Source organism: Pristis pectinata, chromosome 19 (assembly GCF_009764475.1).
Source record: "Pristis pectinata isolate sPriPec2 chromosome 19, sPriPec2.1.pri, whole genome shotgun sequence".
NCBI lineage: Eukaryota > Metazoa > Chordata > Chondrichthyes > Rhinopristiformes > Pristidae > Pristis > Pristis pectinata.
In genome coordinates, this window is record NC_067423.1 from 1,875,489 (window position 1) to 1,901,178 (window position 25,690).

The following is a 25,690-nucleotide window of genomic DNA, read 5'->3' on the forward strand; positions in this document are numbered from 1 at the left end:
GTCACTCAAGATGTTGGACAAAGCTGGAAAGAGCGCAAAGAAGATTTACGAGGATGTTGCCAGGACTGGAGGGACTGAGTTATAGGGAGAGGTTGGCCAGGCTGGGACTTCATCCCTTGGAGCATAGAAGACTGAGGGGTGATCTTATAGAGATATATAAAATCGTGAGGGGCATAGATAGGGTGAATGCACTCAGTCTTTTTCCCCAGACTTGGGGTATCAAGAACTAGAGGGCATCGGTTTAAGGTGAGAGGGGAAAGATTTAAAAGGGACTCGAGGGGCAATTTCTTCATGTGTATGGAAAAAGCTGCCAGAGGAAGTGGTTGAGGCAGGTAAATGGGACTTAGGTGGACACCTTGGTCAGCACGGATGAGGGGCCAAAGGGCCTGTTTCCATGTTGTGTGACTCCAAACAACTGAACGAAATCACACATTACAACACTTGCACACTTGGACATCTCCAAGCGTCATCCAGTGAGTAGCGCACACAAACTCGGCTGCACATCAACACAAACCGGGCACACTCCTGTCAGTAAGCGATGATGGACATGGTCCATTCAGTGAGAAATCCTTCTCCCTCCCTTCACTGTTTGATCAGATCTTTCATCGGTTTCCCTTGCCCTCATCCTCAGATGTTCATGACCACAGCTTGCTGACAATTTCGGAATGACAAACTTGTGCGCACAGATCTCGGCACTGAGGAAGTGTGCCGTGTTCCTCCCACACTTTCAGCATGGGAGTGGGGAAGCCTGGGATCTTTGTCCACGGCTGGCAAATTAATTGGGCACAAATGAAATGGTTTTCCTCCCTCATAGGGAGCTGTTCACATTTTGATGCAAACTTGAAATAATGCAACAGGGGAAGAGAAGTCTGAATGTTGGGAATCCAACGTCAGCAAGAAAACTAACCGCACACGGTCTCAGTGCACCGCTGGGAAGGGACTGGAGTTCCAGCTGTGAATTTTCATCAGAACAGACCCGACCTGAAGCATCCGCCTTCCTTCCTCTTGGGAGGTACCAAGATTCAGATGGGTTTCCACAGGTGCAGTGCTTTGTTAACATTCTTTTCCTCAGATGGCCAAAGGCTGCGCTGGTACATTGCAGGTGTCAGTGAGTTTCATCTCTCCAACCTTTGGCATTGCTGAGAGGTGGCTCTGGAGATATGGGAAGATGTCCAAGTTTTCCTAGATCTAAAGTGGGAGCAGGTTGGTGGACGAAGAGTACAAGGCCCATCCTTGACAATAACTGAGGGAAAGGGTGCCTGAAGGTCAAGATCTGAAACCCAGCTCATGATCTACCAGCCAGCAGTGATCCCTGCCCTCTTGTAAACTTCTGGGACTTATCTGCAGAGATACTGCCAACACCGTCTCTGCAAAACCCTCCAAATACACAGGCAGGGTAAGTGAACCACTGTCATTATGCTCTCTGAGACCAACATCCCCAGCACCGAAGGTGCACCTCAACAGTCAGGGCTGTTGGGCTGCTTACATCATTTCACATCTGACACCAAATTCCCAGGAAAGCCACTCCATTCTGAGCCAGATCAGAGGGAGAGGGAGAAAGGGTAGAGGAAAAGATTCAACCATGTTCCCAAAGCCTCATCCCCACCGACTCTGGGGATCTCTGGCCCATGCCCACAAAGTGGAGAAGGAGCATTGTGGATGTCACTGGGAATCTTGCGCCCATGTGTCAGGAGCACAAAGAAGTCCAGCGTAACTGGTAAAAGGTGTGCTCACCATCAGAAACTACCTACCCACCTCATCAAGTATCTCCTTCCCTGTCTGTGGTAAACTCTGTGGGACCTATTTTTGCCTTATCAGTCACCCCAGAGCCTACAGAATCAGAGTGGAAGTAAGATTAGATAGATATTTCTTTATTAGTCACATGCACATCGAAACACACAGTGAAATGCATCTTGTGTAGAGTGTTCTGGGGGCAGCCCGCAAGTGTCACCACGCTTCCGGCGCCAACATAGCACGCCCACAGCTTCCTAACCCATACGTCTTTAGAACGTGGGAGGAAACTGGATCACCTGGAGGAAACCCACGCAGACACGGGGAGAACGTACAAACTCCTTACAGACAGTGGTCGGAATTGAACCTGGGTCATTGGTGCTGTAATAGCCTCACGCTAACCGCTACACTGTCGTGCCTGCCCTAAGTCATCCTCGATCCTGAGGGAATGGCTCAGGAGAAGCTGTTTAGCCAGAGAGTTGGAGGTGGGGGCCACTGCTGAAGCCAGCAGTCCTCACTCAAGGTGCCCATTTCCGGCAGCAGTAGCAGCTCTGGACAGGGTCCGGGGCTGAGGCTAGGTCAGCACACATCCTGAATGCGATCAAGGTCCGGTGGGCTCTCTATGGGGTGACCATGTCAGGCCTGTTGCTCAACAGTCTGTGGGGAAACAAGTACTCGCAAGGAGGAATTTTCCACTGCCATATCGGGAGTCTGTCACTCCATCCAGTTCCAGTCCTGTTCTGCTTTAGCCTTGCGTTGATAGTACAACCGAGTGAACCACTTCCGTGGGCTTGAGCCACGGATCGCCAGCAAGGATAAGGATGACAGATTTCCTTCTCTGAAAGGGATTTGTGAACCAGATGGATCTTGATACATCCAGTGGTTTTGTGGTCGTCACTAGTAATGACGAGATTTTTTTAAAATTCCAGATTATTAACCAATTTTCACAGCTACCATGGTGGGATTTGAACTCATATCCCTGAATTGTTTGCCCAGGAACCTGGATTACTCATTTGGTAATCTAATTATTGTACCTTCAACAGTGAAAGAATCAGAACTCTTCACTGAATGAGTACACAGTCAGGCTCATTTATGAATGAGCAGACCCATGGACACAGGTTGAGCCATACAGAAAGGGTAAGGACCAGGAGTGTATCCCACATCCAAAGGCTTGTAAATCAGCAGCAGTCAGTCCCCTTAGGAGAAATAAAATTGAGACGTTTTTTAAGGCATTCCAATTGTTTGATTTAGCTTAATAATTTTCCTCGGTGCAACTTTGATGTCTACACTTGGGTCATTTTAGCTGGTCACTGGTGTGAACAAACAGTGAGGTAGCAGCAACTTGTTAATCTCAGACCTCCTGCTGTTTGTTTTCACTTTCTGCTTTACTGGAAGTCAATTGAACTAAAAACAACACTGTCATCAAAGTTTATGCACTGGACAGTAAAACTGTTAGCCGAAAAAGCACGGCTGTTTGTTTTTAAAAAAAATGTTCTCCAAATTAAATAAATGTGAACTAAAAAGTTGCAGGAAATACAATTATGCAGAAAAAGTCAGGTCAAACATCAGACATAAAGTGTTAAGGAAAACAGCGTTCAAATAGTTTGTCTGTCAATTACTCTGGGAAATTACAAATGTCCACTTGCAGTTTCCAATACAAAGTTAAAACAGTCGAGTGTTAACTCATATTGGCCAATGTTCTGCTGAAATTAGTTTCAGATTTATGTGAATGAATGAGCAGAGTCCAATAACTTCCAGTCATGTCATCCCATAGGTGATCTTAATGGTTTGTACAGAGTGCTGTCAAGTTCTGATGTTACAACCCACCTGATGGACCTAAACTTTCACCATCACTAATGATTAACTCATCTCCTCTGTTCACTGATATCCATGTAATTTTTGACCAAGTCCCTGCCCAGTGATACTTGTTAATCTCAGAGTGTCCGACTGACTCTGCCTTCTGGCCAATCCTGGGGCCCAGAGCCTGCCTCCCGGCCAATCCCGGGATCCTGACAATTAATAAAAATAAATATTACTTTCCTGATATTTTGACAACATTTTATTTGCCAATTATTTGTGTTACAAAGTCCTTCACATAACTTAGGTAAAGCCTTGGTTATACAGCATCTGAGCAGTTTAATCAGAAACAAAAACCCCCATCAAACAGTGTAATATTTCCTGTGAAGTGAACACAACTCGTGTCAACCTGACAATGTGCAGCCTTCGAGAATTTTACTGCAACTGATTCATTTAATTATTGCCTTGCATGTACTCTAATCCTTAAAAATAATTGGAAGATGTCTCCATTTCCACAGCCTTAGTCCACAGTGCCTCATCTAATGCTGGAGAGGCTCAGCAGGGAATTCTAACCTGGTGCCAGAATCACACACACACGATCCCTCGCACCTTCACCCTGGCTGAAAGTCTGATCACTTCAACTACATTTAGACATGATCCAGCTCTTGCTCAACTGGCCTGGTGCACCCTGTCTTCGCCCGTCCCTCTCTGTAGCTGTCTGTACAATCACTCGCACCTTAAGTAGTTCATCCTCTGTTGTTTACATTGGCGTCCTTAAGGTTGTTCCAGGTGGTGGCTGTCCAAACCATTAATCTTTCTCGCAGGTTAATGACAGATCCATTAAAGAGAAAGTTTACCCTCCATATAGTTCAATGGATCGTCATGTTTATTTACTGAGTTGCTACAATTGTGTTCATTTCATGTTTGGTTACACATGGTCCCTGTACCTGAATGGATTGAACAATGCTGGGGCTGAGTCAATGGGGAATGGTTAAGCAGAGAAGCAGACCGGCCAAGCTGAAGATAAAATAAGCAGAAAGCAGACAACTAGGAGGTATTTGGCTCGAGTTTATCATGAAATGGCCTTATTCAAAAGAAGGTGTGTTGTGTTTTTTGTTACACAATATGATGGCACTTGGCCACCAACAGTGTCAGAGGTGTGACTGGGCAAGATTTGTGTAGTTTGTTAATGACCCAGACATTCTTGTCCAATGTTCAGGTTTTGGGTAATACGTTATTGTGTTTTAAGCATTTGTTCCTTTCAATATTTCCTGCCTTGAGGTAACTCGCATGTCATTGTTAACCATGGTTCAGCTGTGGGAGGGGTTGGGGACAAATCAGAGACCATTTATCTACGGTCATTAATTTGTCTCTGATACAGGAGAAGAAAGAAAGCTGTGTGCCATTTGACCTCTGAACTGCCGTCAAATAGACAAGGTCACCATTAGTCTTTGAGGGCAGCCTGGATCTCAAAGAGCTGAAAGGATGGTTTTGAACAGAACGAACAATGCCTCTTGTGCTCAGCTGTGTGCTTGTCACACTCCAAGGTGCAAGGGGTGAGCCCTCAGTCACCCAACCCTTTGTGGCCCAACTCCTGGCTGCTGATGGGAGCCGTGGACAATGAGAAGGGAAGGGTGTGATTGGAGAGGTGGCCAGTGGGAGCAACGAAGGAAAGTTACCCAAATAAATCAACCGTCAGAGCCTGGTCAGTGCTCGCTCCCTGAAAATGGATCAAATCACCGCAATGAACTCCACGTTCCTCTGTTTAGCCAGAAATGTGGCATGGGTCTAAAAAGGTATAATGTTTTATTCCAAATATTTTTGAACTGAAATCTCATGATTTATGTCACACAGTGATCTGCCAATTCTGCAGTGTGTTGTTGGGCAATTGTAGTGTTTTTGATGCACAACATATTTTAAAAATGTGGTTTAAATTCTGTGACCTGAAGCTCATGGATATGAATAATTCATAGTCCAACAGGCTGGGCCAAAGAAGTGGTCTTATTTTGGCAATGATCCAGTGGAAACCCACTGGGTCACAGTTACACTTCCCCAACAGTTCACTGCACTACAATGGATTTAGATCTTAATGAAGTAATGAAAGTTTGTTCAGTCACCATTGGTGTTGATGGACATTTATACAGAACACTATCATGAAAGGTTACATATGTGGGTCGACATTTATGTCGGGATGGGTGTGGACTTGGCAACTGCTTTGCACTGCGTTCACAACCTGTAGCAAGGACAAATCAAACAGAATGTGGAGCAATTGGCTCATACCGAGAGGGGAACGGACCGCAGTGACTGGCCAGGCAAATTTGCTGATGGATTCAAGGGCTTGAAGCACGTGTGTGAGGGAAGAGAGAACAGGAGAGAGATTTGACCCATTGAGATTTTGCCAACTCACAGAGCAATCCCATCTCCCAAACTAATTTTCCCTGTAACCCCTCCTAAGATCCCCTCCTTTATCCCCCCCCCCCCAGATTCTTTCACACACCTGCACATGGGGGACAATTTAGAGTGGCCATTTAACGTACTAACCTGCATGTCTTTGGGTTGTGGGAGGAATCTGGAGCACCCAGATGAAACCCACAAGTTTAGGGTGATTCCAGACTTCATCAGTCTCTGGAACGGTCCAGCAGGGAGCAGTGATCATATGATCAATGCTTCCATGATTACTCGACCTTGGTGGAATTAACCTGCAGAACAGTTACAGAGTGATAAAAGAAAATGTTTTGTGCAAATGACCTTCAAGGTTTTAACCCAAGAGCCAAGTTATTAACTGTAATGAGTTTGGATCTTTTAAGTTCTTCTTCAGCAACTTATCCAGTTCATCAGTTCAACAGCCACTCCCTAAAATCATTCAGCAGCTGGAATCTGCATCAGGGACCAGAGTTCCAGGCAGCCAATTCCTCCAACAGACCTTCAGTCCCATCACCTCAGCTTTGATTCTACCCACCTCCATCTGCTTACAGTTTAGATAAAATGTTAGATCTTTAACAGCAAAACACTCAAAAGCTGGCTCTGCACACAGAACCCCTTTGAATCTGGCTGCATGTGTTAAAATTCTCTAGCCCCTGGGATGTGAAGAGACAAATATACGGAATCCATCTGTGAGCTCACAGAGAGATGTCAGAAAGCAAAGCTGTACAGGGTCAGTCAGGGGGAAGAGGCAAAGACCTTGGGCATTTTACAAAAACAACAGGTAAATACAATTATGAGACAATTACTGTAAATCCCTTTGTTAGCAGTCGCCCAGTCCGTGCGTAATATCAAAACTACTGCAGGAGCAGCCCAGTGAACAATAGGCTTACTCACAGCAAACCACCACAAAGATTACGTGCAGGAAATTAGCATCATTGCCACTCAGGAACTGGTCTGTGAAAGCGTGTCTAAGCTTCTTTAGATGTTATTTTTATTTGATGCAATGTCCTTTATATAGTCCCAGTTCCCTACCCCAGCAAACTTCCCCATACTACTGTCATTCCTGAGACTGGAACACAAAACTCCAGGTTGACATTGAGGGAGTGTTGCACTTTCGAAGGCTTTTGGATAACCGAGGCCCCACCTGCCCTCTCCAGTGAGGTAGAGGTTTCCCTGCACTGTCTTCAGCTTTCCCCATTGTCCAGAGATTCGTACAGCACCAAAGCAGGCCCTTCGGCCCACCGCGTCCATGTCGATCTACACTAATCCCATTTGACCGTATTAGGATCGTATCTTTCGATGCCTTGTTTATTCCTCGTCTCCCAGAAGTCAAGATTGTATCTTATTCTACTACCTTCTCTGGCAATGAGTTCCAGATATTAACCACTCTCTGTGTAAAACCTCGCCCCTCAGATCCCCTTTAAAACTCTTTCCACACCTTAAACCTGTGCCCTCATTTTTGGTGTCCCTACCACATGTAAAAACACACCTCCATTAGGTCACCCCTCAGCCTCCTTCGCTCCAGGGAAAACAAGCCCAGCCTGTCCGATCTCTCCCCATAACTAAAGCCCTCCAATCCAGGCAACATCCTGGGGAACCTCCCTCTGCACTCTCTCCAGTGCAATCACGTCCTTCCTATCGTGTGGTGACCAGAACTGCACACAGTTCTCCAAATGCAGTCTAGGCAATGCTTTGTAACATAATGTCCCAATTTTTATATTCTGTGCCCTGACCTATGAAGGCCAGCATGCCCTTCACCACCCTGTCCACCTGTGTGGCCACTTTCAGGGAACTATGAACTTGAACCCCAAGGTTCCTCTGTTCATCAACATTCCTTAGTGCCCTACCGTTTACTGTACATGTCCTACCCCGTATTTGACTTCCCAAAATCCATCACCTCACTCATGTTGGATTAAATTCCATTTTCCAACATTCCATCCAACTTTCCATCTGACCTATCTCCTGTTGTAGCCTTAGACAACCTGTCTCACTGTCCACTACATCCCCCATTGTCACATCATCCATGAAGTTACGAATTGTGCCTCCTACATTTCTCTCCAAGTGGTTAACATACGTCAGAAACAGCAAAGGTCCCAGCACCCAGCACCATCTGCAACTCACTACCTGGAAGGAGAGGGGGTGTTGGAGGCACAAACCCTCCTCACACTTAAACAGTCCCTGGCCATGGACTCCGAGAGCCGTGACCTGCAGGGTACAGACCCAGTGTTGCGGGGGGGCGGGGGGTTTGGCTGGGGAGCTCTTTATTGTCTAGTACAGACACCATGGGCTGAATAGCGTCCTCTGTGCGGTACATTTTCTATGAATCTATAATGTGCTAAAAGTGTGCGCTCCTTATTTCTGGAAGCTCTGAAGGGCTTGGGCTGACTCCCCGAGAGGCACGCCAGTGTCTCTACTTAGAAGTTTTAAGGAGATTCAGCATATCATCAAAGCCTCTGACAAGCTTCTACAGATGTATGGTGGAGAGCGTTCTGACTGGTTGCATCAACGCCTGGTACGGAGGCTCCAGTGCACAGGAACGCAAGAGGCTGCAGAGAGTGGTACAGCTCTCCCCACCACCGAGGACATCTACAAGGGGCGACGTCCCAGTGAGGCAACATCCATCTCCTTCCCAATCTTGCACGTGTCATTAGATTTTGCGCACATGTAAATTATATATAATTTATGTTAATTTAAGTCAACATATACTTGTAATGTGTTGCTGTTGCAAAAATCTAATTTTCATGGCATTTATACCCTGGGTGTGCATGCCCACGACATCAATAAACTTGAACCAGGGCTGCATTTTTCTTCTCAAATTCCCAATGGCATCATTCAGTTGTTGTAAAGTCCATCCTCCCCTCCATGGACTCAGTCTACACATCTCACTGCCTCGATAATCAAAGACCCTGGGCATTCTCTCTTCTTCCTCTCCCATCAGGTAGAAGATACAAAAGCCTGAAAGCACGTACCACCAGGCTCAAGGACAGCTTCTATCCCGCTGTTGTAAGTCTATTGAATGGTCCCCTAGTATGATAAGATGGACTCTTGACCTCACATTATGGCCTTGCACTTTATTGTATGCCTGCACTGTACCTTCTCCGTAACTGTAACACTTTATTCTGCATTCCGTTATTGTTTTACCTTGTACTACCTCAATGCACTGTAATGAATTGATCTGTATTAACGGTATGCAAGACAAGTTTTTCCACTGTACATCAGTACATGTGACAATGATAAACCAAGTTACCATTTACCAATTCACTGAACCACGGGGTAGGCTACCTTACACAGAACAACACTGCTCACTCCCCAAAACATCAACTGCCTCAGCCCATGAGAAAGTGGAAAATTCACACTGATGTTGGTGTTGACACTCGATCGCGGTTGCATACTTTCAGAGTGATGGAGCAGGGGTTTGATCCACATCTGACTACATTGCTCCTGGAGTGAAACAACAGCAAGAAAAGACAACATGTTTATTATTGACAAAGTAAAATGTGGCAGATGCTGGAATTCCACAATGAAAACATTTATAGTCTACACACTGACTGGATTTTTGAATTTATGAAAACAGGCACAAATCAGGAGCAGCCCAGTTGCACAAAAATATTGGCCTGTATTTCAGTGTAGGGCTGACGGTGACCTGATTGGTGAACATCTTAAGCCTCCATAAAGCTGACAACAGCTTCAGGATTTCTGAGCATGTAGAATTTAATGCAGAAGTTTTTAAGATGCCGTCAGTCATTCAGTAGTTTGTCAGCAAAATAAATAATATCAAGAGAGGTGACATCATTTTAAACTCTTTACAAACCAGTCCAGTTTTAAAATATCATGAAAATTTTACACTGAGCCATATGGAGGTCAAAACGAGATTATTGAGATACACCTGGCCATGATTACTGCTCTGCAAACACTTCTCGCTCTGAAAAACTAACTTCTCATGGATTCTAATTCTCACTTGAGTATCGCAAAATGTAAAATAGAAAATATCTTTAATGCTTTATTTACAATTTTTCTATTTCATGTATGTTCCACCCATTTTTTAAGCACTCGGCAAAATGTTTAAAATATGTTAAAATTGTGTATTACCCTGCCCGATTGTGAATGGAAATTTAAAAGAAAAATACAAATGCTGGAAATCTAAAATAAAGAAGGAAGATGCTGGAAATAATCAGCAGGTCAGGCAGCATCTGTGGAGAGAGTGACAGATGTGAAGTGAAACATTACCTCTGATGCAGGGATCAGGGATGATTTTTCCCCGACTATTGTGTTCCAAACCAGGGAATCGGCCATTCAGGACCGAGATGAGAAGAAATTCTTCCATCCAGAGCATGGTGAATCTTGGAACCTCCTCGATCCAAGAGCGCTGAGTACATTCAAGATTTTTGGATGTTCAGGGAACCAGGGGATACGTCATTGATAGAGGACAGTGGCAGTGAGGTCAAAGATCAACCATGATCTTATTAGATGACGGACCAGACATGAGGGGCTGAATGGCCTGCTTCCACTTCTTATGTGATTGGCTGCTCAGCCAGCAATGGCACAGCATGGCCTGAGAACCAGCTGAGCTTTTGGAAGTGCAGCCACTGCTGTAATGTAGGAGACAGAGCAACCAGTTTGTCTCCCTGTACTGCACTTTCTCTGTAACTGTGACACTGTATCCTGCATTCTGTTTCTTCCCCCCTTTTGTGCCACCTCGATGTACTGTGGAATGATCTGTCTGGATGGCATGCGAACAAAAGCTCTTCACTGACAATAATAAACCAATTTTTGTCCGCGCCCCGGGTTCAATTCCCACCGCTGTCTGTAAGGAGTTTGTACGTTCTCCCCGTGTCTGTGTGGGTTTCCTCCAGGTGCTCCGGTTTCCTCCCACATTCCAAAGATGTCCGGGTTAGGAGCTGTGGGCATGCTATGTTGGCACCGGAAGTGTGGCAACACTTGTGGGCTGCCCCCAGCACATTCTCAGTAACACAAAAAAACGCATTTCACTGTGTTTCAAAGTACACGTGACTAATAAATAAATATCTATCTAACCAAAGCACAACAGTCACTGGATGAAAGGAATTGACAAGATGGATCGATGGAGATAAACACACTTTCTCTTTGAAAGAGTTGCATCACTTCTTTTACATTGACCTGAAAGAGTTTTCAGAACATCAGTACAACATCTTCCACAGTACAGCACTCCCTCACCCGAGTACTGGTGGTGGTTTGTGCTGGAGAGAGATTTGAACCCATAACCTTCTGACTCAGAAACAAGAGTGAAACCCACAAAGCCACAGCACCCACCATAAACACTGGCAACATTGTGCTGTCTCACCACTGCAATTTTTTGAATGAATTTGTTTGAGTTATCTTTGGTTCCTGAAAGGATAAAGTTAGAATATGCGAAACTGTGTTTACTTAAAGTAAAAATTAAAATGGGAGGAAAGAAAACACAGATTACTGATTTCTAAAGTAATCCAGCCAAGTTGTCTCTGTTCCCTCCTAATGTGAGACCTGGTGCTATAACTTATATTATAAGTGGCTGAATCCATTTTCCAGCTTCCCTCACTGATTCTTATGTGGACAGTGAAGAATCCTTTTGAAGTTACAAACCTTTCATTTTAGCAGACGAGACACAGTACATCATAAACACTTGACACACAAATTCAAATAAAAATAAAACTGAAAATGCTGGAATTCCAAAATGTAAACAAGGGATGGCAGCCTGCAAGTCTCCCCAGATGCTTTAGTGTAAACTTGCAGAATATTGCCCGAATATGATGGTTTGATTTCCGATCTCACACACAACTGATCAAAGTAATGGTTTCCGGCGTCCAAAAGCAGATACGAGATCCCCATCTGTGTACAGCCAGCTCTGAGAATGTTTACATCAATTGCTTACTTTTAGAAAAGCAATCCTCTTGCGTCCCAGGAATATTCCTCGCGAGGTATTTTCCCATACCATCATCTAACTCCAGTACGTGGACATATAATACCCTGTTCTTTCACGGGGTTACAAAGCTCTCTATATCAAAAACCAAAATGAACTGAACAGACCCCAAGACCTGTGTGTGCAAATATACTGCTTTTTGTTTATTTATTTTTCAGGATAGAAACAAGACCAGAACTTACAGCTCATCACCAATTGCCCTTGAGCAGGTGGTGTGATACGCCTTTTTGAACAGCTGCAGTCCTTCTGATGAAGGTGGTTCCAGAAATATTTTCAAGTCAGGTTGGTTTGCACTTTAGAGGGGATCAAACAGGGGTTGCGTTCCGATGGTGTGAGTGTAATGGGCTGCAAGATTCCAGGTTATCACCTCTCCCATGATTCGAGAGAAGTGCATGCACAGGTAATTGGGAATGGAGAGGGTATGACAAGTACTGTACCTTGGTGTTATACAGCGACAGAGTCATCCCCACCGGTACCGTACCCTGCTGTTATACAGTGACCCGTCCCCACCAGTACCGTACCCCAGTGTTATACAGTGACCCGTCCTGTCCCCACAAATAGTGGTTCTGGAACAACAAACATATGCCAGCATCTGCAGTCTTGTGTCTCCAACAATGGTTCAGGCTACTTGTTTGACCTCAGTATCGATGCTGGGACACAGGGATTGTGGCAGGAAGGGTAATTCATGCAATATTGGGCAGAGAAGCTACAGAAACATTAACAAATGTGGGGAACACCAGGATACGAGGTAAAGAAACAAATAGATGTCACCCTGGAATAGTACGAGTGGTCCATGCAGGGAGTTGGTACATGCTGAGTGCATGGAAGGTTAAACTGGGTTAGAAAGGCACTGTACAATGAGCTGAACAGAGACTGTCACACAAAGGGCAAACCCACTCCCATCCATGAGCAACAGCAGAGCAAACCACTTTTTCCATGAAATTCATCAAGTTAAATGCAGAAAAGAAAACTTTGCTTTTAACTACCTCCCAAGATGTAACTACAGAGGCCACCGCACTGGCTAATCATTACGTTCAAACACATCACCCAGGGAAGGAAAATGATTTACAAAAATGATTAATTATTGTGTAGTTTTCATCAAGCTAATGGCGTTCTTCCAGTGTGATGGCGGTAATTTCTGAAAGCCTGTTAACCTCTGATACCCACAGCCCTCCAGATGCATTAGGACCTTCCCAGCCCTGAATGGTTCAGCTTATCCCCTATATTAGATCTGACTGCATTTAATAACATGTATTAGGCACAGATGTTACTCATTAAAACAAAGTTCAACAATACAGAGCAATTAACAGCTGATTAACCCTTTCAGCATTCAGTTAGCATCCAATGTGCTCCCCTTCAGTAGTGTTCCGCTCCACACGGAGACAGTGACTGATGAGGTATAGTTTCTCGATTATGGATAAAACAGCATCTGAGGACAGGGTTGCATAGTTCTGATGTGCTGCATAAAACACCTGGGTTTGGAAATTCAACTGATATTCATGTGCATTTAATAATATTGTGGTGTAAGCCCAGAACAGTGAACATTCTACACCCACACGTGCCACTAACATTGGTCATACAACAGCCCAACAGTTATCCACACACGTGCCACCAACATTGGTCATACGACAGCCCAACAGTCCTGCAATGCAGCTTTGATATTGCTGCTGCAACAGTGAATCTAGCATCAACATGGGCTTCGGCCAGGAAAGCACCGCACCCTGAAGGAAGCTGCTCATTCGGTTGCTCCTTACCAGAACAGATATTGCCTGGAGACACAAGAGGCTGCAGATGCTGGAATCTGGAGCAAAAAACAAACAGCTGGAGGAACTCAGTGGGTCAGGCAGCATCTATGGAGGCAGAGGAATGGTCAATGATTTGGGTTGAGACCCTGCATCAGGACTTATTGATTGTACCATCGCTGCGGAATCTATCACAGATAGAGTCATAGAGTATTATAGCATGGAAACAGGCCCTTCGGCCCAACTGGTCCATGCCAACCATGGTGCCCTCCAAACTTGTCCTATGTGACCGCGTTTGGCCCATTTCCCTCCAAAGGCCTCCTTTCCATGTACTCATCCAAATGTCACAAATGTCAATAACGGTGACAGTGCTGGTGACTGGTGAGCTTCGCGGTGGAGCCTCACCAGCTGCCAAAACCATTCTGGGAGAGCAGCTGACACGTGCTGGGAGAGACCCTGAGCAGGTCTGGGCTTTGCTGATGTGCTCTGTATCTGGATCCCAAGACCACACTAGGAGAATCAAATGGCTCTTGGGTGCAGCTTCTAAACACCTCAAGGCAGTGGAAGATCCGCCACAACTTGTCCAAGTTTCACACCTCCCAGAGACTGGGAATGAGATTATAAAAAGATTGTAAAACTGCTGTGGACATAGCAAACAGATCTCATGTCCTCCCTTGTTATTAGGAATAAAGGTTACTTTGTTTTTCTTAAAATTACCCTGTAAACTGGAAGAAGAGCAGTGAGGCTGTGAGCAAACCTCCCTTAACTGATGCTTCAGTGGAAAAGGTTTTGAATATCAATGTCTCTCTGACCCAGATACCAATCCCAATCCCCATCATTGGCACAGTGGGTAAGCAACCAAACCGAGTGTTTTCCCTGCCCCACATCCTATAATACCTCAGATACAGGCAAGTTGGGACCTTCGAGTGTGGCGAGTTGTGAAGGTCCAACTTCTGTGGCATGGACGAGTTGGGCCGAAGGGCCTGTTTCCACCTTGTTTAGTTCCATGACTCTATGATACCAATTATAATCAATCTCTGGTTTAAAATTAAAGCATAGCTTGGGTCAATTGCTATTTGTGGAAGAGATTCCCAATATACAAGTCTCTTAATTAACACTACAGGTCTTTCCTAATTACTTATTGTGTCCACACACTAGTCTTTTGGTAAATTGGGTTTATTATTGTCACATGTACCGAGGTACAGTGAAAAACTTTTGTTTTGCCTGCCATCCATCCATACAGATCATTTCATTACACAGCGCATTGAGGTAAAGCAATTAAAATAGAAGTAATGAGTAGGTCTGCTCAGAGGAGCATGCAACGAGTCGCCACACACCGGTGCAGTCACACATTCAGTCACCCAGATCTCTCAGCACCTCTGAGTGCTGCAGTGTCTCACCATTTAGATAGTAGGCTTCTTTATTCTTCCTGTTCGAGTTGTGCAGCTGCTGATAACAATGGCTGCAAGGACTGATCTTGGTTTGTGCTGGCACTACCTGTAGATCGGTGACCAGAGGTTCACTTGATGAGTTACACATTGGCAACAGCTCCAGCTTCCTCTGAAATGGTGTCTGCACCCTACTTCCAATGCTGTGGAGGTTCTCAACTGGAACAACACATCACTTTTCCACAGGTAATTCAGACAGTGCCACAACTGTCCAGCCACACTAGCTACTGGAAGTGACTTTATTTCACCTCTGACCTGGCTGGTGTGCACACGACAGTATGACAGCCACCGCATCTTCACTCAATGGAACCTTGGATGCGGTGGACACTGTTCTTGATAATTGGGGCAGGACTTTACAATTAGTTCCTCATATATTTTCTTTCTATGCATTGGTTTTCAGGATGTGGATGTCACCGGACACGCCAGCATTTATTGTCCACCCCCAATTGCTCCAGAACTGAGGAGGTACTTAAGTCAAGATCACATATCAGCCAGACCAGGTCAGGAGGGAAGAGGTCCTCCCTTGAGGGACAACAGTGAACCAGCAGGGTTTCTGCAACAATCTGATGGTTTTACAGTTACTGTCACTGAAACTTGCTTTTTCCAAAATTCCAGATGTATTTCATTATTTGAATTTAAATTCCCCAGCCTACCATGGTGGGGTTTGAACTCCTCTCTCTGGACTCTGGTCCTGTAATTTAACCACTTTGCTACTGTACCCAGGGTTTGACTGGCAGCTCTGCATTCACATGGGAGCCCCTGAAGCAATACAAGCCAGGTTCCACTCAGCAACATCTGCACGGCAGTTAAATCTTAATGTGAGGGAAGAAACACTTCACTAAAAATGGTAAAAGTTTAGACAGTCTTGGATAGTTTGACAAAGAACTATTTCAAGGTTTCTTCATACTGACTTCAGAAAGAAGCATTGACACTCTCAATTATTTAAATTAGGCTTGGACGAATTCAGCTCGGCAGTGCTCTGCACAGTTTTCGTTAAGGTGAAGTCAAAAGCAATCCACGTTGACGTGAATTGGGTAGACCAAAGGCTTAGAAAGGAGCACAGAACTTAAAGTGTTCTCCAAACAATCAAATCACATTAAGGACCAGCAATGTTATGAAATACTTCATGTCATTTTTTTCTTACTGCTAATGAGATCTGGGTTTCACCTTAGGAGGTATGGAGTAAAAATATAGAATGATTGTGTGGTTGTAGGGTCCTGAACATACCTTGTTCAACGTTGGGTGTTTGGGTTTATACACTGTCAAACATAATGATCCTGCCCAAAGTCCCGGGATACAGGGATGATGAGCCTTAACTAGACACCAGACTCAAGGACAACCTCTATCCCACTGTAATCAGACTCGTAGACAGACCTCTCATACGTTAAGGATGAACTCTTGATCTCCCAATCTACGTCGTCGTGGCCCTTGCACTTTATTTGTTTACCTGCGCTGCACTTTCTCTGTAGATAAAACACTATATTCTGTATTCTGTTTTCTTTTTAGTACCTCAGTGTAATTATGTGTGGCATTATCTGTCTGGATGGCACGCAAGCAAAAGTTTTTTTTACTATTTCTCAGTACGTGTGACAATAGTAAACCAATGTTAACAATGTTCCTTGGAAGATGAGTAAAACGAATGCTCTAACTGGGAATACTAGAATAATTGGGAACTAAACTCTTCATTTTATTACGGGAATCCCAACAAGACAATGATAAAATTAGGAAATAAACTGGCTTAAAACAAGTCCATCAGAAAGAAATTACTAGATTATACTGCCCTGCACATGCATTGATGAACCATAAGACCATTAGACATGGGAGCAGAATTAGGCCATTCAGCCCATTGAGTCTACTCTGCCATTCGATCATGGCTGATTTATTTTTCCCTCTCAACCCCATTCTCCTGCCTTCTCCCCATAACCTTTCATGCCCTTACTAATCATGAACCTATCAACCTCTGCTTTAAATATACCCAATGACTTGGCCTCCACAGCCGTCTGTGGCAATGAATTCCACAGATTCACCACCCTCTGGCTGAAGAGATTCCTCCTCATCTATGTTCTAAAGGGACATCCTTCTATTCAGAGGCTGTGCCCTCTGGTCCTTGACTCTCCCACTACTGGTAACATCCTCTCCATGCCCACTCTATCCAGGCCTTTCATGGGCCCTCTCTCAATCTGGGTGTTCAGACAGGAGACAGGTATTTGGTGGGCAATGTGGAATCAGAGAAACTTCCAGCCCAGAAGGAGTCCCTTCATCCTGTAATGCCAATGCTGACCAACAGTGGGACTTGCTAATCTAACCTCCCAGCTCTTGGTCCATGCCTCTGCAGGTCATAGCTCAAGGGCTTATCCAGGTAATCTTCAAAGGTTTCTTCCCTATCGCCCTTTCAAGCACCGAGTTCAGAACCAGAATCAGGTTTATTATCACTGACACACGTTGTGAAATTTGTTGTTTAGCGGCAGCAGTACAATGCACGACATAAAAATTACTGTAAGTTACAAAAAAAAATTGCAAAAGAGGAATAACGAGGTGGTGTTCATGGGTTCATGGACCATTCAGAAATCTGATGGCGGAGGGGAAGAAGCTGTTCCTGAATCGTTGGGTGTGGGTCTTCCAGACGCACGCCCCTCGTTACACGATATTTCTTCCTCCGTTCCCTTCTACCTTTCTAACCTCAACTGGTAACTACACCCACATTCCCACGTTATTGAAATTTTTTAAAAACTGCAGGTGCTGGAAATCTGATACAAGAACAGAAAATGCTGGAAATACTCAGGTGAGGCCACATCTGTGGGAAGAAAAAGAGGACCAAAGTTTCAGGTCAAAAGCCTTTCATCAGAACGGTATACACCAGCCAGTTCTGACAAAGCATCTCCAGCCTGAAACATTGGCTCTGGTTCTCTTCCCACTGACATGGACCTGACCTTCTGAGTATTCCCAGCGTTTTCTCTTTTTATTACCCCCTAGTTCTTATCCTCTCTGCCAAGAGAAGGTGCTAAGGAGATGAGGAGAGAGGTGAGGGGTTTGGTTTATAGATCAGAGTGTACGATATGCCCACACTCACAATTCATTTCAACACCAATGCAGTAAAACTTGCCCAAATGAGTGTCCAAATTTGCCAAGTCACAGGAAATCAAGCCTGGGCATATTGAGTGCTGGTCACTCTTGCTGCTCGTGAGCCACTGAATGTACATAATGTCCTGACTGTCGACTAACTAAAACTATAAAAGCAAATACAGTTGTCACCCCCAACCCACACCCCTTTAGGAAGCTGCAGTGGGAACAGACCATGGGTACTTGCTCCCATGGTTTCTTGCTGAGCTCTTGTTAGCTCCGTGTCTCCATGACCAAACTATGTTTTGCTTGTCAACTTTAGTTGACACGTGTCCAGACCTGGTGGAATTTAAATTTAATTGCTTGAAAATTTGAGAGGCATTGTGTGGGGAGCACATCTCGCATTGTTACACCCTTAATTCAGGTAGCTGAATAGGAGAATTGCAATTAAAGCAAAACTCAATTGTTGGCTCACAGCCAGGTACAACACACACCCGTGTTAACATAACAGAAATCAATCTTTCCTTCAAAAGAAGGGAAAGAAACTAGTTCATTAGATTATAAAAATTGTTCCCAACTTTGCAGGGGGAACGTGCAGACAGCCCCAGAGGTCGGGATGGAAGCCGGGATACTGGAGCTGTGAGGCAGCAGCATTACCAGCCGCATCGTTCCGTCTCAGCTTGTGGCAGAACCGAGAACCAGGGATCGTGGTCTAAACATAAAGGGTCACCCAGCTAAGGTGGAAATGAGACAAAATATGTTCCACACAAGGGTTGAGTGTTTGGAAATCTTCCTGAAAGCATGGGGGAAGCAGAGTCTGTGACCATCTTGAAGGCAGAGGTGAATAGATTCTTGATGTGAGGGGATGAAGGGGGTGAGGCAGGAATTCAGGGTTGAGGTTATTCACTCGTGATCCCATTGCATGGTGGAGCAGTTTCAAGAGGCTGAGTGGCCTTCTCCTGCTTCTAACCCATACATTGATAAGTATCTCATTAGCTCCAAGGATGTGAAGAGCACCGTATAATTTTGTTCTTCTTTCCTATCCTAAGAATGATGCCAAGCCGGGAAGTTAGTCAGTTAAACAGCCTGTGTAACCCTATTGTGACTCACCCTCCATAGCCTTCTCATTTCCCTCTCCTTCCTGTGGTTGATGCAGCATGAAATCAAGGTGTGATATGCCATTTTTACATATTTATTGATTCTTTAATTCAAGGACTATTACTGACCACAGTTTTATGTTGTGTCCCAGAACAACTTCAGAAGACCATTAGTGTTCAGATACAAAGGTAACTCAGGGAAATCTCACTGCATCTCCAGACATTTCTGTGCCAAGCAAAGACTTCTCGTGAGAAATGGATGTTTCATTTGTCTCCACCATGCACGTGGAATTCTCTGCACAGAACCATTTGGTAAGTGAGGATGCCTCCCAAAGACAGGTGGGTTGATAATAATGTGCCAAAGATTGCAGCGTGCTGTTGTGCAGAGGGACTTGGCAGTGTTTGTGCATGAATCGCAAAAGGTTGGTTTGCAAGTGCAACAGGTTATCAAGGCAGCAAATGGAATATTGGCCTTTATTGCTGGAGGGATTGAATTTAAGAGCAGGGAGGTTATGCTGCAACTGTACAGGGTACTGGTGAGGCCGCACCTGGAGTACTGTGTGCAGTTCTGGTCTCCTTACTTGAGGAAAGATACACTGGCTTTGGAGGCGATGCAGAGGAGGTTCACCAGGTTGATTCCAGGGATGGGGGGTTAGCCTATGAGGAGATATTGAGTCGCCTGGGACTATACTCGCTGGAATTCAGAAGAATGAGAGGGGATCTTATAGAAACATATAAAATTATGAAAGGGAGAGATAAGAGGCAGGAAGGTTGTTTCCATCGTTAGGTGAGACTAGAACTAGGGGACATACCCTCAAGATTCAGGGGAATAGATTTAGGATGGAGCTGGGGAGAAACTGCTTTTCCCAGAGAGTAGTGAATCTGTGGAATTCTCTGCCCAGGGAAGCAGTAGAGGCTACCTCATTAAATAGATATAGGACACAATAGATTTTTGCATCGTAGGGGAATTAAGTGTTATGGGGAAAAGGCAGGTAGGTGGATCTGAGTCCACGGCCAGATCAGCCACGATCTTATCGAATGGCGGAGCAGTCTCGACGGGCCAGATGGCCTCCTCCTGTTCCTATTTCTTATGTTCTTATATTCATCACCATACTTCCCAGCTCAGTTTCCTGTCCTTTCATGCAGTTACGGATGGGACATCTGGGAGAGGCAGGCTACCTAACACATGGAGGCTTTGAAAAAGCATTTTAAAACTGGAACCAATGGATGAACATTGGATTTGGAGATCTTTCAGTTGTTTGCGTTGGGCAGCAGTTAAACTGATGGTGTGATGTGAATCCAGAAGAACAGGTGGATTCGGACAACGTGTAGATGGAACAAGCAATACTTCATCTATCAAAATATTTGGATTCTGCTGCAGCCTGGCTGATTAGAGCGCTCACATAAATAAATTTTGTTTATAACAAGCATGCTTTCTAGCTGATAGACCTCTCTGGTTAGGGTGAATTCCAAGATTCCAATCATATTTTGAACTCCTCTTTCATAATTATTGGATTTTTTTTGTTTCAAACGCCAGCTTTAGTGCCTTCCTTCGCTCTGTTTTGTGTTTCAGTAATTAGTTTGCCATCAAAAGTGAGAAGCATTCACTTTTCCAGCAGTTTTTTGATGGCCTCACCACCTGTCGTCAAATCATTTCTTTTTACTTTATTTTTTCCTGCCAGCGTCACCCCACAAACAGCAGACGAGGTGCAGTAATGACCAGAAGTGATTTTGTTTGTGATATTTGTGCGTTGAATGTACACCAAACCGCTGACCTAGAAATGATAGAAGAGTCAATTTCTTATTCTACAAAATAAAAATGAGGTTTAAAATGTCTGCAGGTTTTCCCTACCACAACTGGTAGACAGGGTGGTTAAGAAAGCTTATGGAATGCTTGCTTTCATTAATCAGGGTACTGAGTACAGGAGTCAAGAAGTTATGATACATCTCTATAGAACTCTGGTTAGGCCGCATTTAGAGTATTGCGTGCAATTCTGGTCACCTCACTATAGGAAGTATGTTGAGGCTTCAGAGAGGGTGCAGAGGAGGTTTACCACGATGCTGCCTGGATTAGAGGGCATGAGGAGAGGTTGGACAAACCGGGGCTCTTTTCTCTGGAGCAGCAGAGGCTGAGGGGTGATCTGTTGGAGGTGTATAAAATTATAAGGGGCATAGATAGGGTGGACAAGCAATATTTTTTTCCCATTATTGAGTGATCCAATACCAGAGGGCATGCATTTAAGGTGAGAGGGGGTAGGTTCAGAACAGACATGAGGGGTATGTTTTTTACTGAGAGAGTGGTGGATGCCTGGAATGCGTTGCCTGATAGGGTGTTGGAGGAAAATTCATTGAGGGCTTTTAAGAGGGGCTTGGATGGGCACATGAATGAGAGGAAAATAGAGGGATAGGGACATTCTGTAGGTAGGAGGGAATAGCTATGTCGGCACAACATTGTGGGCTGAAGGGCCTGTTCTGTGCTGTACTGTTCCATGTTCTATGTTTAAGACCACCGAGGAACTTGGTGCAATTCCACATACATCTGTCCACCTAAACACTCCCAGTGAGGTGATCTCTGGCCACAGGCTCTCAGCTTCACCACAAGAGAAGACTTGCAGGAGTAGGCCACTCGGCCCCTCAAACCTGACCCACTATTCAATATGACCATGGTTGATCTATACTGGCCTCAGCTCCTCTTCTGTGTCAGTTCCCCATCTCCCTCAATCTTTCAAATATTTAACCATCTCCACCTTAAATATACCCAAAGAGCTGGCTCCACCACCCTCGGGGGCAGAGAATCCCTGAGATTCACTGCCATCTGAGAGAAGTTTCTATGCACCTCGGTTTCGAAGAACCAGCCAGTTTGTAGCTCTTTCCCCTTGTTTGTGGCTGGTCACTGCCCAACCACACAGCCAGTTTCCATCAATGAAAAAAAATCAAACTTGTATCAACTCAGAAAGGATGAAATAGTCAGGTAGAATCCAAAGTGATTTGGAATCATGTTGAGTACAATAGCTGGCACCATAACTCTTTCATTACTACACATTCTACTGAAAAAAAACACCAGTTTCACTCCAACATTCTCCCTCTACAAAACCCACCACTGAACCCAGCAGAAGGAGTGGGAGTCCACACCTTTCCCCCATCGTTCACAGTCTCCAGGATTTGAATGGTAACAAAAACAATACATACGATTAAAAAGCTTTCATTCACCTCACTGGAGTTTCAAACAATGACGAAAGGAAACAACATGTACCATTCTGAGAGTTAATAATCTGCATGCAGTTATTAAACCCATTAGTTTTTCTCTCTCAATGTGCACTCATATAGCAACACTGCCAAGATGAGATCAAGTTTATTCTAGGACTTTGACAGGTTAAATTTATCAACCATTTGCTCAATGTGAGTCATTAAAGAGTGATCCATACATGTCCCCACTGTGTCCTTGATGAAGCACACTCTCACATTATTACAATGGAAATAACTGGCAATTATTCAGGATTTTGCCCATAGATTTATGAATGCAAATTCAGTTGCATATTTTTTTCCTTTCCTACTTTGAACTTGAATTTCAGGAATTGCAAGTTTTGACAAGGTTTCAGCATCATAACAATTTCTTCCTGCCAGAGACAGAAGCAAAGCATAAAATGTGAACTCAGCTACCTTAAACCAGGTCACTATTTAACCGGCTGCACTTTCAGTTTAAAGCTGTAATTTCTGAAATAACGCTGCACCGAGTTACACATAAAACTCGTTTCCTTTTAATTAAACAGAGGAAAGATTCAGTTAATTTTCCAGTTCAAATGTTTGGAATACTTTACTCCTGAATTGTTCCAGAGCAGTAAAACACTTCAAAGCAAATTAAAACTCTTTGGAAAGCATTAGTAGAATACTCCGATTGTACACAGCCGACCAGCTGTTATCTATGAAAAACTTACTGTGCACAAATCTAACTCCACAGGTCTGTCACAATCACTGAGCATCAGATTGAGTCAGTATGGTATTCCATTCTCTCTGGGCAGCAGACAGTACACTGCTTCTGGTTACCGTGGTGTGTACAGGAAAGCCTGGGTATCTGCTCTATGAAGACTCAAGTGTCTGTAGATGCTGGAAGCTGATCCATGACCTTCTCGCCCAGCTTCTCCGTTCACTTTCCACCCTGAAGTGGTGATTCTCCAGTGACCAGCCAGCAGTGAAGAGGTTAACACGGCTATTTGGCCAAGTGAAGCATCACAATTCGGGCAGATCGAAGCTCCACACACCTGCAGCCCCAACAGTGACTGGACAACTCCAGAGTGATCTGTTCACCCCGAGACAGTGTCAGCCGGAGAGCCGACTTCAGGGCGTGAATCAGACTCGCACTCCAGCCCCGGGCACACGATGTGTGGCGCCTGCAGCTGCCCAGCTACAGACCCAAGCAAGTTTAATTCCGGCAGGGCGAGATTTCCCAAAGATTCCGCCCAGTGATAGATTTCAATAGCCAGCATTTGCCCGCACTGACACGGCACGGTTCAAACATTCACCACACGTGCCCAACTCATGCTTTTATCAAACAATAAACTTTCAATAGTTCTGAAATCCAACTGATTAAACAAGAGTGCAGCAATCTGTGCCAGGTAGCAAGGACTGGTCTCACTCACCGCGATAGATGCCGCATTTAACACAAGCGACTCATCCAGCCACAGGCACTGTCCCGCCGAGTGAGCGCTGCGCTCCGGACGGTGCGGCGGGGAACACACCGAGTGTCCTTCCCAGTCCCGGCAGAGGGTCGGGCGGTGCCGGGGGGTGGGGTGGGGTGGGGGGAACACACCGAGTGTCCTTCCCAGTCCCGGCAGAGGGTCGGGCGGTGCCGGGGGGTGGGGTGGGGTGGGGTGGGGTGGGGTGGGGGGAACACACCGAGTGTCCCTCCCAGTCCCGGCTGCGCTCCGGACGGTGCCGCGGCGTTGCTGCTCTGTGGGGAGCGGATGAAGCTCGGAGCTGTCTAATTGCAGAGCGGATCAGCAGGCGGGTCAGTCGTCAGGCGTCCCGGGCTGCAGCCTGGTCATACCCCCTCCCTCTGAACTCCTGGACCCCCCTCCCCCCAAGTCACTGCCGCAGCCCCCGGCGCTGTCTACCCCCGGCCACGTTGTTCAAGGCGGGGACCGGGCACCGGAGCTGCCTGGGCAACCTGACCCCCCTCCCACCTCCCCTCGGCAACCTGACCCCCCCCCCACCTCCCCTCGGCAACCTGACCACCCCCCCCCCCCCCACCTCCCCTCGGCAACCTGACCACCCCCCCCCACCTCCCCCTCGGCAACCTGACCACCCCCCCCCCCACCTCCCCTCGGCAACCTGACCACCCCCCCCCACCTCCCCTCGGCAACCTGACCACCCCCCCCACCTCCCCTCGGCAACCTGACCCCCCCCCACCTCCCCTCGGCAACCTGACCCCTCCCTCCCCGGCAGCGATGCCCCCCCCCCCGACCAGAGCCTGTGGTGGGCGGGGCTGGGGGTGAACCCCACTGAATGAGAAACAGCAGAACCAGGAGACTGGGTGCTCAGCCTCTCTGGGGAGGGGTTTGGTGAGGACCCCTCCCAGACAATGTCAGGAAATGTCCAGCCCTGAGTGTGGGTGATGTCCCGTTGCTGCAGCCTTATCAGAGCTCAACTAAATCAGACCCAGCGCAGGAGCTTGGCTTCGCTTCCCTGCTCGTTATTAAATCTCATTGATACAGACACAAGATTCACTGTAAAATTCATAACAAGGCAATGTCCGGAGATCAGATATATTTTTACCTCAGTCTTCTGGTGCCAGTTAAGAACTGGTTCCAAGACAACTGCTTACATCTGCCAAACTTCCACCGAGCATTGTACGTTGGGACATTGTCCTGGTCCAACAGCATCGACACACTCTAATCTGATTGGGCAGTGTTGTCCAATGGACCAGCCAGGGAGACACAGGCCATTTGGCCCACTCCACCTGACCTGATTCACTGAGTTATTCAGTTGGTCCCATTTCCCTGCCCTTCCCCCAGAGCCCTGTTAATTATTACTCAATTATTTTTCCGGTTCCCTTTAAAAAAAGTTCCAATTAAATCTGCATCAATCACCCTCTTGGGCAAGGTATTCCCAGCGTCTGTGTCTGAAACAAACCTCAGTGCTTCTTTGCCAATGATCTTAACTCCGTGTCCTCTGGTTATTGGCTGTCTGCCAACTGCACTGTTTCCCCACAGTGAGACAATAACACATGATCAGATTTAAGCACTTCAGCTTGCTTTACTCACTGTCCAGTCATCTCACTCTCACCTCCGAGTCAGAGAGTCCAGAACAAATAGAAGCCTAGGCTGCTATCCCTGGTCAGTACTGAGGGGTGCCACAGTGTCCTTCAGATGGGACGTGTCTGTTGCTGCAGGTAGAATTAAAAGATACAACAGCCACAAAGAAAAGCAGGAAGGTTATGCTTCATGTCCTGCCCCATAA

The 25,690-nt window shown here is 45.7% G+C and overlaps 1 protein-coding gene across 3 annotated transcripts in view; it reads right to left on the reverse strand.

The window, feature by feature from the left end:
* sema3d (sema domain, immunoglobulin domain (Ig), short basic domain, secreted, (semaphorin) 3D) overlaps window positions 1-25,099 on the reverse strand; it is a 272,045-nt gene extending 246,946 nt beyond the window's left edge. Inside the window, exon 1 of one of the 3 annotated variants that reach the window (XM_052033599.1) lies at window positions 25,007-25,099. The gene's annotated coding sequence lies outside the window, so the exon portion shown is untranslated. Of the gene's footprint in view, window positions 1-23,169; window positions 23,343-23,871; window positions 24,013-25,006 lie in introns of those variants that run through there. The other 2 variants (XM_052033596.1, XM_052033597.1) reach the window with 2 other exon arrangements.
* Between the last annotated feature and the right edge of the window lie 591 nt (window positions 25,100-25,690).